Genomic DNA, 17549 nt, shown 5'->3' on the forward strand with positions numbered 1-17549 from the left:
TACATTTCTTTGTTCTTTGTTTGTTGTTCTTTGGCACTGGAGGGTGTGCAGAGGAGATTCACTAGGTTAATCCCAGAGCTGAAGGGGTTGGATTACGAGGAGAGGTTGAGTAGACTGGGGCTGTACTCGTTGGAATTTAGAAGGATGAGGGAGGATCTTATTGAAACATATAAAGATTATGAAGGGAATAGATAGGATAGATGCGGGCAGGTTGTTTCCACTGGCAGGCGAAAGCAGAACTAGGGGGCATAGCCTCAAAATAAGGGGAAGTAGATTTAGGACTGAGTTTAGGAGGAACTTCTTCACCCAAAGGGTTGTGTATCTATGGAATTCCTTGCCCAGTGAAGCAGTAGAGGCCCCTTCATTAAATGTTTTTAAGATAAAGATAGATAGTTTTTTGAAGAATAAAGGGATTAAGGGTTATGGTGTTAGGGCCGGAAAGTGGAGCTGAGTCCACAAAAGATCAGCCATGATCTCATTGAATGGTGGAGCAGGCTCGAGGGGCCAGATGGCCTACTCCTGCTCCTAGTTCTTATGTTCTTATCTGGACCACAGACTCCGAGTGCCGACTGCGTCTGGTTATGTGGCGGAGAGAAGGTGATTGTGGAATCCATGTCGTACCCATCAAACTCTGCTACTCACCTGACTGAGATTTGTTCTGGATCTGGAAATCACAGGTAGTGTTCGCGAGTGGAGGGAACACTCTGCAACTCAGTCTGTGGAACAGTTTGTGAGAGCAGGGTTCCTTCAATATGAGTCAATATCTAGTACTGTATGTGAGGGTGGGATTCAGTTTCTATCAAACATTGGTACTGAATGTCAGTGTGGAAATCTTTCTGTATCTATCAATCACAATGTCTGTTTGGGAAAAGTGAGATTAATACGTAACATCAGCACGGCTGTGACAGACAGAGAAAGACACACAGTAAAGCAGGAAGAGACTATCAGGACACACACACAATGACACACAGAAAAGGTGCCGAGCAAACCAGCAAGATACTGAGATGGAAAAACTGGTTATTTACGAAAATGTGTTTCCTGCTGCACACATATAGGCCCTGTTTGTAAATGTATATCCTGCTGTGTAACCGTGTTCTCTGCTGTGTAAATGAGCTCTCTGCTGTGTAACCGTGCTCTCTGCTGTGTAACTGAGCTCTCTGCTGTGTAACTGAGCTCTCTGCTGTGTAACTGTGCACCCTGCTGTGTAACTGAGCTCTCTGCTGTGTAACTGCTCTCTCTGTCGTGGAACCGTGACTCTGCCTGTGACAGATCTTCACTGTGGTTGTGTCAAATCATTCCCTGTTGTGGAAATATGGCCTCTCTGAAGCAGAACCTTTCTGCGCCATTACTGAGACGAAATTTCAATTCCAGATTTATTAAGTCTTGCCACCAAGGGTTAGTTCAGACCTCTGGATTCCCAGTCCAGCGACATAACCTTGAGTTCCTGTTGTCAAAACAGTTCGTTCAGCATCAATATTTTCAGATAATAATATAGACCGCCCAACGTGGGGCTCGAACCCACGACCCTGGGATTAAGAGTCCGATGCTCTACCGACTGAGCTAGCCGGGCTGATGCTGCACTAACTATTAAACTTCTTCCTGTCGAGAGTCGCTGCGGTGCTCATTCGGAGGGTTAGTCTTGACTCGTTGGGCCGAATGGCCTCCTTCTGAGCTGGATATTCTACGAATTTATGATCCAAGGATGTTGATGCGGTGGAGTCCTTCTGCCATACTGCCCACTCCTGACACCATGTAGAAATGCTGGTCTCTCAATGACTGGCGACCAAGGAGTTGGAATAAAAATAACTGACTTAATAGTTGTGCAGCTGCTCCTGGCTTGTGCTCTGACCGCGATCCGGGGAACTGCCGGAATCCCGACACGTGATCATGTTAGTTGCGTCATCAGATCATCATGTATTCTATCGACCAAATTACTAATGAATGACACATTGGACGCACCTGCGATGGCCGAGTGGTTAAGGCGTTGTGCTTAAACTCCAGTGTGGTTTTACCGCGCAGGTTCGAGCCCTGCTCGCAGCGACTTTGATTCGGAATGTTTGTTCAACTCCTCGCACAAGCCGCCGACTCCGGACTGAATCGGAATTCCGATTGGCTGTAAATAAACGGTTGGAACGTTCTTCGAGTTCAGTCCGATATGTAAGATTTTTTTGGGAAACTGAACAAAATATAAAGATGGAAACGTGATTTGCTTTCATTCAGCTGAATGTATTTCTGGGTAAAAAGATCGTGTTAGAAATGGAACATATTTTATCTCTCTATCTGTTTCTTTGTTTCTTTCTCTCTCCCTCACTCACTGTTTTTGTGCTTCTCCGGGGACTGATTGGATACAGTGAAACTCAGCCCCATCTCACCCCAACTCTTTTGGACGAATACGTCCTGGTGATGGACGGTCCTGAATCAGTGGAAGAATCGACAAACTATTCCATTCTTGGCTCTGTGAGAAGTTCCATTCCTGGTTGTGAGGTGGCTCTGAGATAAAGGGATCGAGAGAGAACGAGGTGACTGCAGTCTGACTCTTACTCTGAAAACCAGTTAGTGCGCCCTTGTACAAAATGGATGTGCCTGAGAACAGGAGGAAAGCAGATCATGGGCCTGTGATTGATTTTATTGAGCCGGACATTGAAAAGTGAAGCAAACTTTTAACCAGTCAGCGCCTGTCTGAGAGCTCGGAAGGAATTACGGCTGACATTGAGACAGTACAGAGTGAATTGTAACAGCAAATCGAATCTTCAAGAGGTGTTGGTATATTGATTTCAGAGAGAATGTCATAATACCATAAAAGATCAGTTGCGCTTGTTTTTGTTTTGTTCGGTAATTTGGGGAATCTGTTTGGAGCGGGTGCAGTTGGTCAATATCTGTGCCTCTTGCTTGTCCAGCTGCCCGTGCAGCAGCAGCTCCATTCCTATCCAGATGTGTGGACACAAACGGCAAACCCACATTATTGTATTCCCGAGGAGGTTCTAAACCCGCTCGCAGCGGCTCTGCTCCGGAATATTTACTCAGCTCCATAAACAAACCACTGACCACACAAAAGACCGGGGCTCCCATTGCCTCTCATTGATGGTTTTCACCCAATTTGGCTGTTTAAGGAATGAAAGCAAAAATTTATCGCGTCTGGTAATCAGCATTTTTAAATAAACTACACTAAACGTATAAAACAATACTTTATAAATGATAATTAACCAATATTAATCAATATTAATAATGTTTCCTGCAACGATTGGAAGGAAAAGCCCATCCCATCAGATCAGGATATGTTGGGAATGGACCGGAGTGAAACATTCCCAGACCATGTCCAACATGTTTCTCCTCAGCATGAAAACTCCCTGCGGAAAGACTGAAACAGACACTCATTTGATCACATCATGATTAACATCACTCACACCTTAACCATGAGACCACTGGGGAAGTCATGATGGCTTCGAATTTCTCCTAAAATGCCAACTGAACCCACTGACTGGCAGAATGACATAAACACGATATTGCCGACGCGCAACCACAGGCCGACTTGTCGAGTGGTGAAATCTGACATCACTGCTTCTGATCATCACCAGAACAGAGAGATAAATGTCACATTGTTCATTCACATTTCTGATTTATAATTGTGGGGAAACTGATCGGCTTTGGGACGCAATTAAAAGTTATTTTAACTGAGATCAAATCAGCGGCTGGCTCGTTGGTCTGGGGAGACCTGAGCCACACACAGCAGCAGAGACTGCAGATAGAGAATGACTCGAATATTCACATGTCACACCAGAGAACACATCGGAGAACACTTCAGCAGTCAAGGGCATTCAGCCTCTGATCTCCGGGTAAGCGTGACAACAGAATCGCCGAGCAGAAACTTGTAGCCAAGTTCCGCACACATGAGTACGGCCTCAACCGGGACCTTGGATTCATGTCGCATTACATTCGCCCCGCACAATCTGGCCTGGGATTGCGGAATCCTACCAACTGTCCCGGCTTGAGACAATTCCCACCTCTTTAACCAGGGGTTACCCCTATCTCTGGATCTGGAAAGATTTAATTACCTGCAAATGCTCGTATTCAAAACATTTTCTTCCATCTTTGACTTTGTCTATATACATGTTTCCGGAACATACCTCTTCATACACCTGAGGAAGGAGCAGTGCTCCGAAAGCTAGTGTTTGAAACACACCTGTTGGACTTTAACCTGGTGTTGTCAGACTTCTTACTGTGCACATCAGAGACTGAGAGGTAAAGATTCATTCACCACCCAAATGCCTAAATGTCCCCCCCCCCCAACGGACACACAAGCGCAATGCCACTGAAAGTGTTGTCATGATTCTGATATGCAGACGTTTTAACGGAAACTGGCAAACAACAGAATGATTTTATCCACTCTATAACAATATCAGAGATTGATCATTACAGATTTAGTTCCACCTTCACACAGAATTTCAGAGAATGAAATATACTGAATGAATGACAGACTCTCAGACAGTCCCAGAGACTCTCTCAAAGCGATTTAACTGAATCCCAAAGACAGATTGTTACAGTAGATGTGCAACAATCCTAGGAATTACCGGAATATTATAAATATGGAATGAATCTGACTCTGTCATACAGTGTCAGAGACTGAAATATACATGAATTATATTTCAAAATTGATCGCATTTAGCAGGGTGGTAGTATCAAATAACCCAATGGAGCGAATCCTCAATGTGAAGATGGGGCCTTGTCTCCACAAGGACTGTGCAATGGTCACTCTGAACATATAGAGTATGGGACACGGAGTTCCACAGACTGAATCCTACTTTCCACACAACACCACTGACTGGATTGGATTGGATTTGTTTATTGTCACGTGTACCGAGGTACAGTGAAAAGTATTTTTCTGCGAGCAGCTCAACAGATCATTAAGTACATGAGAAGAAAAGGGAATAAAAGAAAATACATAATAGGGCAACACAACATATACAATGTAACTACAAAAGCACTGGCATCGGATGAAGCATACAGGGTGTAGTGTTAATGAGGTCAGTCCATAAGAGGGTCATTTAGGAGTCTGGTGACAGTGGGGAAGAAGCTGTTTTTGAGTCTATTCATGCGTGTTCTCAGACTTCTGTATCTCCTACCCGATGGAAGAAGTTGGAAGAGTGAGAAAGCTGGTCGGAGGGATCTTTGATTATGCTGCCTGCTTTCCCCAGGCAACGGGAGGTGTAGATGGAGTCAATGGATAGGAGGCATGTTTGTGTGATGGACTGGGCGGTGCTCACGACTCTCTGAAGTTTCTTGCGGTCCTGGGTCGAGCAGCTGCCATACCAGGTTGCGATGCAGCCAGCTAGGATGCTTTCTTTGGTGCATCTGTAAAAGTTGGTAAGGGTTAATGTGGACATGCCGAATTTCCTTAGTTTCCTGAGCAAGTATAGACGCTGTTGAGCGTTCTTGGTAGTAGCATCGAAGTTGGTGGACCAGGACAGATTTTTGGAGATGTGCACCCCTCGGAATTTGAAACTGCTAACCATCTCCACCTCGGCCCTGTTGATGCTGACAGGGGTGTGTACAGTACTTTCCTTCCTGAAGTCAATGACCAGCTCTTTCGTTTTGCTGGCATTGAGGGAGAAATTGTTGTTGCCACACCACTCCACTCAGTTCTCTATCTCCCGCCTGCATTCTGACTCGTCGTTATTCGAGGTCCGGCCCACTATGGTCGTATCGTCAGCAAACTTGTAGATGGAGTTGGAACCAAGTTTTGCCACACAGTCGTGTGTGTACAGGGTGTAGAGTAGGGGCCTAAGTATGCAGCTTTGCGGAGGCCCGGTGTTGAGGACTATTGTGGAGGAGGTGTTGTTGTTCATTCTTACTGATTGTGGTCTGTTGGTCAGAAAATCGAGAATCCAGTTGCAGAGTGGGGAGCCAAGTCCTAGGTTTTGGAGCTTTGATATGAGCATGGCTGGGATTATGGTGTTGAAGGCGGAGCTGTAGTCAATAAATAGGAGTCTGATGTAGGAGTCCTTGTTTTCGAGATGCTCCAGCACAATTGAGCTGATACAATAAGCTTCGGGAGGCAATGATAAGCTGGTTTGAGTGAGTCGCAAATGTGATTTGGCTCGTTGGTCTAGGGGTATGATTCTCGCTTAGGGGCTACCATTTGTGATAAAATGCGAGAGGTCCCGGGTTCAAATCCCGGACGAGCCCTGTTGTTGCTTTTTTTAAAATCACGACGATCATTGAATGAAGTCGGGAGCAGGTTTGCGCCCCAGAGAATATATCAGTGCTGAACACGTGAAGAAACGAACACATCATTTAAAGACCGTTTCACCATGGTGTAGGACTCTGAATGTATCCCCAAACATGTAAAACAAACGAACGCTTGTGCATCCAGGTAGTTGGCTGAATGCAATGGTTGTATGTAACCCCGATAAATCTTTGATTTATTTGCTGAACAAGAATCTTTCAATCTCTGCCTTAAAAATAATCAATGTCCCGCTTCCGCCGCCTTCTGAGGTAGAGTTCCAAAGTCGCACAACTCTCTACGAGGGAGAAATTTCCCCATCTACGTCCGAAAAGGGTGACATCCGTTTTTTTCACTCCCACAAGCAGTGACATCCTTTCCACGTCCACCTTGTCAAGACAATTCAAAATCTGATGTACTTCAATCAAATCAACTGTCAGTCTTCACATCTCCACTGGAAACAAGTGCAGTCTCTCTAACCTTTCCTCAATAGCAAACCCGCTCAAAGAACAACAAAGAACAGAGACAAGTACAGCACTGGAACAGGCCCTTCGGCCCGTCAAGCCCGTGCCGACCATGCTGCCTGACCAATGACGAATCTAAAATATTTTACACTTCCTGGGTCCGTATCCCTCGATTCCCATCCTATTCATGTATTTGTCAAGATGCCGCTTAAATGTCACTATCGTCGTTGCTTCCATCACGTTCTCCAGCAGCGAGTTCCAGGCACCCACTACCCTCTCTGTAAAAAAACTTGCCTTGTACATCTCCTCTAAACCTTGCCCCTCGCACCTTAAACCTATGTAATTGACTAGTAATTGACCCCTCTACCCTGGGGAAAAGCCTCTGTCTATCCACTCTGTCTATGCCCCTCATAATTTTGTAGACCTCTATCAAGTCGCCCCTCAACGTCCGTCATTCCAGTGAGAACAAACCGAGTTTATTCAACCGATCCTCATAGCTAATGCCCTCCATAACAGGCAGCATCCTGGTAAATCTCTTCTGCACCCTCTCTAAAGCATCCACATCCTTCTGGTAGTGTGGCGACCAGAATTGAACACGATACTCCAAGTGTGGCCTAACTAAGGTTCTAGACAGCTGCAACATGACTTGCCAATCTTGTACTCAATTCCCTGGCCAATGAAGGCAAGCATGCCGTAGCCGTCTTGGCTACCTTCTCCACCTGTGTTGCCCCTTTCAGTGACCTGTGGACCTGTAGACATAGATCTCTCTGACTTTCGATACTCTTGAGGCTTCTACCATTTACTGTATATTCCCTACCTGCATTAGACCTCCCAAAATGCATTACCTCACATTTGTCCGGATTAAACTCCATCTGCCATCTCTCCGCCCAAATCTGCAAAAGATCTAAATCCTGCTGTATCCTCTGACAAACCTCATCGCTATCCGCAATTCCACCAACCTGTGTGTCATCTGCAAACTTACTAATCAGACCAGTTACATTTTCCTCCAAATCATTTATACACACTACGAACTGCAAAGCTCCCAGCACTGATCACTGTGGAACACCACTAGTCCCAGCCCTCCAATTAGACAAGCACCCTTCCATTGCTACTCTCTGCCTTCTATGATCTAGCCAGTTCTGTATCCATCTTGCAAGCTCACCCCTGATCCCGTGTGACTTCACCTTTTATACTAGTCTACCATGAGGGACCTTGTCAAAGGCCTGACTGAGGTCCATATAGACAGCATCCACTGCCCTACCTGCATCAATCATCTTTGTGGCCTCTTCGAAAAACTCTATCAAGTTAGTGAGACACAAAACCATGCTGCCTCTCACTAATATGTCCATTTGCTTCCAAATGGGAGTAGATTCTGTCTCGAAGGATTCTCTCCAGTAATTTCCCTACCACTGACGAAAGGCTCATTCCTGGCACCAATCGAGGAAACCTTCTCTGAACCGTCTCCAACATATTTACATCGTTCCCTAAATAAGGAAACTAAAACTGCGCAGAATTAGCGAAATGTGTAGCTCCTGGAATAAAAGGGACAGTAGCAATATGGATATAAATGTGGTTCAATAATCAGAAACAGAGTATAATGGTCAATAGAGACTTTTCGGACTGGAAGAAGGTTTGTAGTGTTTCACATGGCTCCCTACTGGAACATTTGCTTTCCCTGATATAGAACAATGTGCTAGATCATGGTGTACAAAGAACAGTTTCAAAGTTTGGGGATGGTACAAACTTGGAAATTTTGGAAACTGTGCCATGGACAGTCTAGAACTTCAAACGACAAAAGATGATTTTCAGTCTGGAGACGTGTGAGATTATGCATTTTGGTAGGGAAGTATAGAATCATAGAATTTACAGTGCAGAAGGTGGCCATTCGGACCATGGAATCTGCACTGACTCTTCAAAGAGCACCCCCCTGAAGCCAACACCTCCACCCTATCCCCGCACCCCAGCAACCCCATCTAACCTAAGGGCAATTTAGCCTGGCCAATCCACCTAAACTGCACATCTTTGGAGTGTGGGAGGAAACCGGAGCACCCGGACGAAACCCACGGAGAACACAGACAGTGATCCAAGTGGGAATCGACCCTGAGACCCGGCGCTGTGAAGCCATAGTGCTAACCACTATGTTACCGTGCTGCCCCTCAACTATTTATGGGATGTAGGAGCAGACAGAGCTGGGTGTATATGTGGATAGATCATTGAAGGTGGACAGGTGGAGAGAGCAGGTAATAAAGCAAATCTTATTCTGGGCTTTATAACGAGTGGAAAACAGAACAAGAGGAAGGAGGTTATGCTGAATCTGTACAAGGCGCCAGTTAGACATCAGATGGAATATTTTGCACAGCTCTGGGAGCCACAATATTGGAAGGCTGTGGACGTATTGGGCAGCGTGCAGAAGAGGTTTACAGGATTGATTCCATTTAGGAGGCTAGATTGGAGATGTTGGGAACGTTCTCCTTGGAGAGGATAAGGCAGAGAGGAGATATGATGGAGATGTTCAAAATCATAATATCAACATATTAACTGACCCACCCTTTACAGCCCTATTCGGTTCATGCAAACATTTCTACAGATACACTATACTCCGAGAGAAGAAACTACTCATCATTTCTGTTTGAAATGGGCGGCCACTTATTCTGAGATTATTCCTTCTGGTCCAAGACTCTCCCACATGGTGAACCAGCTTCTCAGCATCTATCCTGTCAAGCCCCGCCCCCCGCCCCTGAAAATCTATTAAATCAGTGAATTTGAATGGTGGGATTTATTCCGTGTCCCAAAGATTCGTTCGGGCCTCTGGATTCCCAGTCCAGTAACACAATCTTACATCCCTCTGAACAAAAAAACAGTTGATCCAGCTCATTATTAAACATCTTGGGCCAGTGGGCCGATGAATGGCAAATAGAGTTTAATTTGGATAAGTGTGATGTGATGCATTTGGGTCGATCAAATCAGGGCAGGACCTACTCAGTTAATGGGAGGGAGTTGGGGAGAGTTACAGAACAAAGAGATTTAGGAGTACAGGTTCACAGCTCCTTGAAGCTGGAGTCGCAAGTGGACAGGATGGTGAAGAAGCCATTCAGTATGCTAGTTTTTATTGGACAGAATATTGAATACAGGAGTTGGGACGTCTTGCTGGAGTTCATAGATCATAGAATTTACAGTGCAGAAGGAGGCCATTCGGCCCACCGAGTCTGCACCGGCTCTTGGAAAGAGCACCCTACCCAAGGTCAACACCTCCACCCTATCCCCATAACCCCACCCAACACTAAGGGCAATTTTAGACACTAAGGGCAATTGTATCACGGCCAATGCACCTAACCTGCACATCTTTGGACTGTGGGAGGAAACCGGAGAAAACCCACGCACACACGGGGTGGATGTGCAGACTCCGCACAGACAGTGACCCAAGCTGGAATCGAACCTGGGACCCGTGAAGCAATTGTGCTATCCACAATGCTACCGAGTTGTACAATACATTGGCAAGACCACACACGTTATGCTGTGTTCAGTTATGCTCACCCTATTATAGGAAGCATATTGTTAAACTAGAAAGAGTGCAGAAGAGATATACGAGGGTGTTCCCAGGACTTGATGGTGATTTATAAGGAGAGGCTAGTTAGGCTGGGACTTTCCCCCCTGGACTGTATGAGTCTTGGGGTGAACTTACAGAAGTCGAGACAATAATGAAGAGCATAGCTAAGGTAGTCGGCATCTTTTCCAAAAGGTAGAGAAGTCTAGAATGAGAGGGCATAGGTTTAAGGTGAGAATGGAGAGATACAAAAGAGAGCAGAAGGGAAATTTCCTCACACAGAGGGTGGTGGGCATCTGGAACGGGCTTCGTGAGGCAGTGGCAGTGGTGAGGAAGCGGGCACGATTTTATCTTTTGAAAAGCAGTTGGACAGTTTCATGGGCAGGGTGGGTAGAAAGGGATATGGGCGAAATGCGGGCAAGTGGTACTAGCTTAGTGATAGAAACTGGGCGGCATGGTCAAGCTGGGCCGAAGGGCCTGTTTCCATGCTGTCAACACCTATGACTCTATGACTCTAACCATCTTCCTGAGGACATTAGAATTCCCTCCACAGAATTGTATTGAACCGCTTGATACACAATCATTTCTTTATCCAAATCAAACAGATCTTGTGGATTAATTAGGGGGTAAACGAAATACTAAGATGAGAGAGAATTGAATAAACTGAGCTGAGGAAGGAAAACTGGATTGTCAGCAAGTTATACCGGATTTCTGTATAAAACGACCGCGGCAGGCCTCGAACCTGCAATCTTCTGATATCATCACTCGATTTCCCCAAAGTCAGACTCCTTATCCATTAGGCCATGCGCACTGATGTTTAGCCCATTTAAATAAATACTGCAATTATATGTGTTTCATTTCTGTTTTTTGATGATCCGCTGTTTCCCAGATCCCAGAAAATACAAGGGAAAGCTCCAGCTGCCGGACATGGTCATTTTCAAAGTGGAAAAGCCCTTCACTCTGTGAGCTGTGAAGATTCATGGAGGCTCCGGGACTCTCAGGCCGGCCAGGGCTCTTTAACCGGCTCCATTCACAGGAAAAGTGACTTCAGTTTCCACAATAACATCCGCTCTCTCTGAAACCCCCAAACTGAAATTCAGACTCACCGTGAAGGTGAAGACTGCGGACTGCGGTTCCCGCTCCTGCTGTTTAATACAGATCACTATAACTGTGTACATTGAGCAGAAAGAAATTGCTGTTGTTTGTAAACATTTCTTACTGAACTCACTGTCATTCTGCTTCAACAGGACTAGATGAATTTCCTGCTATTTGACAAATTTGCTCAACCGGGTAAATATGAAATATATTATTTGCATCGTGGAATGGAGTCATTTCGAGAACATTCCCACACAGAGAGAAATTCCTGGAACCAGCTGCAGAAAAGCTCCGTGCGCCTGACATGATTCCAACGCAACCTTCTGATCTGGAGTCAGGCGCGCTCCCGTTGCGCCACAAGCGCAAATTAACTCAGAGATTATTTTTATTCATTTACACTTTGACTGTGTTCTGTACATCAGCAACTGTGCGAAAGAAACGCAGAGAAGTCAGATTGAAGGATACTAAAGGGCCCTGAAGTAAAGCAGCTGTACCACGTGGTTAAGGTGATGCACAATAATCCATTGTGCTCTGTACACGTGGCTTCAAATCCCATCCTCGTCTGTAACGTGTCTGTTGTGTCTCTGTTTGGTCCACTTCATGAGGGTGAAGTGAAAAAGCTGCGGCTTTTAGCTGTTGTTTGACGGCTTGTGGGTGAATAGTGGAACACTGTCCATATTGAAACCACATTAAAAAATGATGAGAAAGTTACTTAGTTCACTCCCCAATTGCGCCCAAATTCTGAGTTCGGAACTGTTTCTCTTTCTCGGTTTGAAACTCACGAAGTGGCGCAAAAATATACAACCAGCTTTTTATTGCGATGGCCGGGAATCGAACCCGGGTGAACTGCTTGAAAGGCAGCTATGCTCACGACTAAACCACCATCGCTCATTGAAAGAATCAGATTCCAATTGGTACTTTAGATTAGCTTGATAAACTGTTTTGGAACACATTCATACTGAGCGGAAGTTATTTCACTCCAATGTAAAATGCTCCTGAATGAGAGTGTCCGTGTCGCACGGCTCCCGTTCTGCCAGGAGATGGCACCAGTCCACAATAAATGTATTTATCTCATTGATTTCTAATGTTGTGTGTGTCATTACTTTGGACACTTACTCTGGCCTGAGACCGTAACTTGTCCTTGTGTCCTGATGCTGCAGTTTTCACCCTATTTCAGTAATCGTAGAATGGCTCCAGTGCGGAAGGAGGCCATTCGGCCCATCGAGTCAGCACTGACCCACGGAAAGACCACCCGACTTCGGCCCAATCGCACCTAACCTTTCGAATACGTCAGGATGGCCGAATTCAGGTCGCAGTCTCCTCTGGAGGTCAGGGCTCGAATCCCACAACTTTACTCCGCGAGGCACCATCCAAACCTGGAACCCCTCCCTAACAGCACTGTGTGTGTACATACACCATATGGACTTGCAGCGGTTCCAGAATGAGGTGTGAGCCAGGGGTTGATGTTAATCTGAGGCTCCGAGTATGAAGCGAGACATACAGTAACCCACTTACAGAAACATCTACACATTAAAAGAGCGGAATCACTTGCGGATAGATTACAAGTTAGACTTCCTTCTTTGAGCAATCTTATTGAAACTAAGATCAATTCAGTTCACAGACTTTTATCCCCAATAAACACCGTCAATTCACATGTATCATAAATACTGAACATGTAAATAATCTGCACAGAATGCGCTGCGGATTGATGTCATAAAGCGTGAAACATTTGCACATTAAGTAGCAGAGCAGAATCTGAGGGACAGACAATAGTTGGCCCTTTTTCAGATAAAGTGAGTGGCTCTGAAACGAGCCTTTGGGTTATTAGATTAAAGAATGGTCGCTTCACTTCTTGCCGGCGCCAGCGCGGATTTTCTTGGGCAGCAGCACGGCCTGGATATTAGGCAGCACCCCACCCTGAGCGATGGTCACCCTTCCCATCAACTTGTTGAGCTCCTCGTCGTTGCGGACGGCCAGCTGCAGGTGTCTGGGGATGATGCGGGTCTTCTTGTTGTCCCGGGCCGCGTTGCCGGCCAGCTCGAGGATTTCAGCGGTCAGATACTCGAGCACCGCAGCCAGATAGACCGGGGCTCCGGCCCCCACACGCTGGGCATAGTTGCCCTTTCTCAGGAGCCTGTGAACACGGCCCACCGGGAACTGCAGTCCAGCCCGGGAGGAGCGAGACTTGGCCTTGGCCCGAGCTTTACCGCCGGTCTTTCTTCTTCCAGACATTGTCACAATCTCACAAACACTTTCACAGAATGAACAATTTCTCCAGCATTTACTCTTTTATAAACTGACGGCTCCTCTGATTGGTCGCTGCTCAGTTCACCTCATTTGCCTATATTCTGCACCAATCAGCTCACTGGAAACAGAAGACGGCGGGATTTACCCACAACAACTGGCAGAAGCTGAGAATTTGTCCATTTCAAAAAGCCGCCAATTTCATTGTGGGAAAGGAGCGAATTCAAATAAAGTCGTCCTTAGTCAGAGATTTCAAATCCCTTCTATTTATTTGATTTAATTCAGCGCTTCCCGTCACCAATCACAGGCGCGGGTTTAACATTTAGTTTAAATGTGATTCATTCTCCTCTCGCTTTCTAACTGTCCCGGGCGGGAATCAATCCCTGTTCACAGCATTCCCGGAAGGAAAACGCTCCGTTTAGTCTTCAGTCAGGACCGAGTGTCCTTCACTGAAAACAGGGAGTGGGATTGAGTCCTCAGACTCTCCTTATTCCGCTCTGGAATCATCCCACTCCGGACTGTTACCCTGCGGAGAATTACTGGGAATAAAATGATGGATCAATGAACATTTCAGGAATTGGGAGAAGGCTCCGTTCCCGCTAAAAACAGCTGCTAATGAGGTGATTTGGGGGCTGTGAAAAGAACAGAATAATAACAGCTTTCAGCACAAAGCCAAGGCGGCGGAGTGAATTCTGCCTGAACCAGCTGGAGAGCTGGAGAGAAGGAGCTACAGGTTTTGATTGGCTGACATTTTCAAATCCCAAAATCCCGCCAATTTCAGTGCAGGAAAATCCCAAATAACGGACCGGCTCAATGTTCAGGAAACTATTTGCATCTCACACTTTGTTATCTGTTTATTGATTTTTTTCCATGCCAGAATCCGGGCGCTATTTTCGTAACAGTTTGAATTTGTCAATCTTTTCTCTGTAACCGGCGGTAATAAGACCCCGTTCAGCAATTTAAAACGGAGCAAATCTCAGCTCACTGCAAAAGCAGAAACATCGAGATTACCAACCAACTCCTTCACACAGGCTTCACAGGGACAGAGAGAAAGGGCTGATTTCTGAGCCTCTCTCCTGAAAGCGGGGGAATGTTACACTGGGAAGTGTGGAGAGAATCCCCGACTCTATCCAGCCGGTGGAACAGGCAGCTTTGTGTCCGGAGAATAGGGAGGGCCGGGGAGAGGCAGATCTTAAAGCGCTGCAATGGACTCAGGTCCTGTGTGTGCTCAAATCTCGCTGATTCCGTCCCCTGGGAAAACTGCGGAATAAACAGATCAACACGAAAATAACCTCTTCATTCCCGCCTTTGTTCCGGGAGCGGGTAATACAACACCCGAGAGAAAAAATAATAATTTCCTTATGAATTTAACTCACCAGTTGTTAAACTCTGAATATAGTTATCATTAAATTTAAATAGTTCCCTCCTGAAATTGTGTTTCTCCTCATTGTCCGTCACAAATGCCAGACTGGGTTTAAAATCCGCTCTCAATTCAGATTGTCTCTTCTGTGTGAAAGTGTCTGTGACGGGCGGGTATGAAGCCACATTCACAACATTCTGGACCGGGACAAATCTCTATCCTCCACAAAGAGATTTCTCATCAAGTCAATGCGGGAAAAGATGGTGCAGCTTTTTCACAGAGATTGTGGGTGGCTCTTAAAAGAGCCGTTGTGTTTGAGGTGGTTTTCAGTCCATTGTGGAGTTTTACTTGCAGCTGGTGTACTTGGTCACCGCCTTTGTCCCTTCCGACACGGCGTGCTTGGCCAGTTCCCCGGGCAGCAGCAGGCGCACGGCGGTCTGGATCTCCCGGAAGCTGATGGTGCTGCGCTTGTTGTAATGGGCCAGGGAAGCCTCACCCGCGATGCGCTCGTGTGGGATTCACTCACTCTCTGATACAGTGTGTGTGTGGGGGGGGGATTTACTCACTCTCTCATACAGTGTGAGATTTACCCACTCTCTCATACAGTGTGTGAGTGTGGGATTTACTCACTCTCTGACACAGTTTCTGAGTGTGGGATTTGCTCACTCTCTGATACAGTGTGTGTGGGGGGAGGATTTACTCACTCTCTCATACAGTGTGGGATTTACCCACTCTCTCATACAGTGTGTGAGTGTGGGATTTACTCACTCTCTGACACAGTTTCTGAGTGTGGGATTTGCTCACTCTCTGATACAGTGTGTGAGTGTGGGATTTACTCACTCTCTGATACAGTGTGTGAGTGTGGGATTTACTCACTCTCTGATACAGTGTGTGAGTGTGGGATTTATTCACTCTCTGATACAGTGTGTGAGTGTGGGATTTACTCACTCTCTGATACAGTGTGTGAGTATGGGATTTACTCACTCTCTGATACAGTGTGTGAGTGTGGGATTTACTCACTCCCTGATACAGTGTGTGAGTGTGGGATTTACTCACTCTCTGATACAGTGTGTGTGTGTGGGATTTACCCACTCTCTGATACAGTGTGTGAGTGTGGGATTTACTCACTCTCTGACACAGTGTGTGATTGTGGGATTTACTCACTCTCTGATACAGTGTGTGAGTGTGGGATTTACTCACTCTCTGATACAGTGTGAGAGTGTGGGATTTACTCACTCTCTGATACAGTGTGTGAGTGTGGGATTTACTCACTCTCCGATACAGTATGTCTGTGATTGTATTACTCTAGCTGAGGCCTAACCAACTTTTTTATAGTTGCAGCAGAACCTGCCTGTTCTTAATCTCTGTGCATCAGCTATTAGAGACAAGGGTACCATAGGCCTGGCATTTTTAAGCTCACGGTCGTGACCTGTGGGTCGATCTCGGGAACGTTTCAGGAGGGTGGCGGTAATCCAGATTGCGGGAGGAATGGCCAATGGTCACGATCAGCTTTTAAAAGTGCTGGCTGTGATGGCTGTTTGAGATTAACGGCCATCCCGCGCATGCCGGCCTTATCAAGTAGTGCGCAAGGTGGACCGACTCTTCCTGATGTCAGTGCACAGTCCCAGGCCAGTTATTTTCAGCAAATTCTGGAGTCCTCCCACTGGAGGCGGTGCCAGCGAGCAGGTCACATGCCCCGTACGCTGACATCACGTGTTCTGGGCCCGAGAGAGATTCCTCCATTTTGCAGCTGCCAGCAGTGCTGGAGTGAACTCCAGGGTCTCTGGTGAACAACCCATGAAGAAGCTGAAAACAGGAACAAAGCACCACAATGATGAGTATTTGAGGGGTGGGTTTATAAATTGTGCCACTGCAATCAGGAGTCAAATTTCATGGGTGTTACATGCAGGGAATTACTGGCAAATGAATGTTTAAACCTCAAATTGTCAAAGACGTTTGAAGAATAAACATGGCGAGTTCAAGGACAAACCTCTGTAATTTTTTTCAACGGATGCAGTGAGATCTTCAATCATCAGCTGAAGTCATTATCAGAAATGTAACATTGAATAACAAAGCAAGTGAGATCGTGGGGACCGAGCAGGCCCACCTGTCACATTAAAGTCAAGTGAAAATGGTGGGTCGCGAAGATCAGCTGGCGATGGTCGCAAAGGCCGCCCAGCGAGGGTCCCGAAGGATGGCAGGTTGGTAAAAATGGGACCCCAGTTAAAAAGTTTGATCCACACTGCCATAGGCTTCCTTAACCATTGTATCCAGCTGCTCTGCTACCTTAAGGTACTGGTGTACATGCACACCAAGATCCCTCCGGTCCTTCGTGCCTCCCAGCGTCCTGCCATTTATCATGTATTCTCTTGTCTTGTTTGTCCTGCCCAAGTGCATCTCTTCCAGATTGAATTCCGTTTGCCACTGATCAGTCCATCTGTGTCGTCCTGTATTCGGAGGCTATCCTCCTCAATATTTACCACCCCACCAAATTTCATATTAGCAGCAAACTTACTGATCAACCCTCATATATTCATATCTAAAGCATTTGTATCAACCACAAACAGCAAGGGCCTCAACACTTATCCCTGTGGGAAACCACTGGACATGATCTTCCAATCA

General features: G+C 46.1%; 1 long non-coding RNA gene and 2 other non-coding genes across 3 annotated transcripts in view; 1 reads left to right on the forward strand and 2 right to left on the reverse strand.

The window, feature by feature from the left end:
* Positions 1-17549, reverse strand: part of LOC140400054 (uncharacterized) — a 155026-nt gene that overhangs the window by 24644 nt on the left and 112833 nt on the right. The window lies entirely within an intron of this gene.
* Positions 1498-1570, reverse strand: trnak-cuu (transfer RNA lysine (anticodon CUU)). The gene has a single exon. It is a non-coding gene; the product is annotated as a tRNA-Lys (tRNA).
* Positions 6093-6183, forward strand: trnap-agg (transfer RNA proline (anticodon AGG)). The gene is given in 2 exon segments: positions 6093-6128; positions 6148-6183. It is a non-coding gene; the product is annotated as a tRNA-Pro (tRNA).

The sequence above is a fragment of the Scyliorhinus torazame genome, chromosome 24 (genome assembly GCF_047496885.1).
Source record: "Scyliorhinus torazame isolate Kashiwa2021f chromosome 24, sScyTor2.1, whole genome shotgun sequence".
Lineage (NCBI taxonomy): Eukaryota > Metazoa > Chordata > Chondrichthyes > Carcharhiniformes > Scyliorhinidae > Scyliorhinus > Scyliorhinus torazame.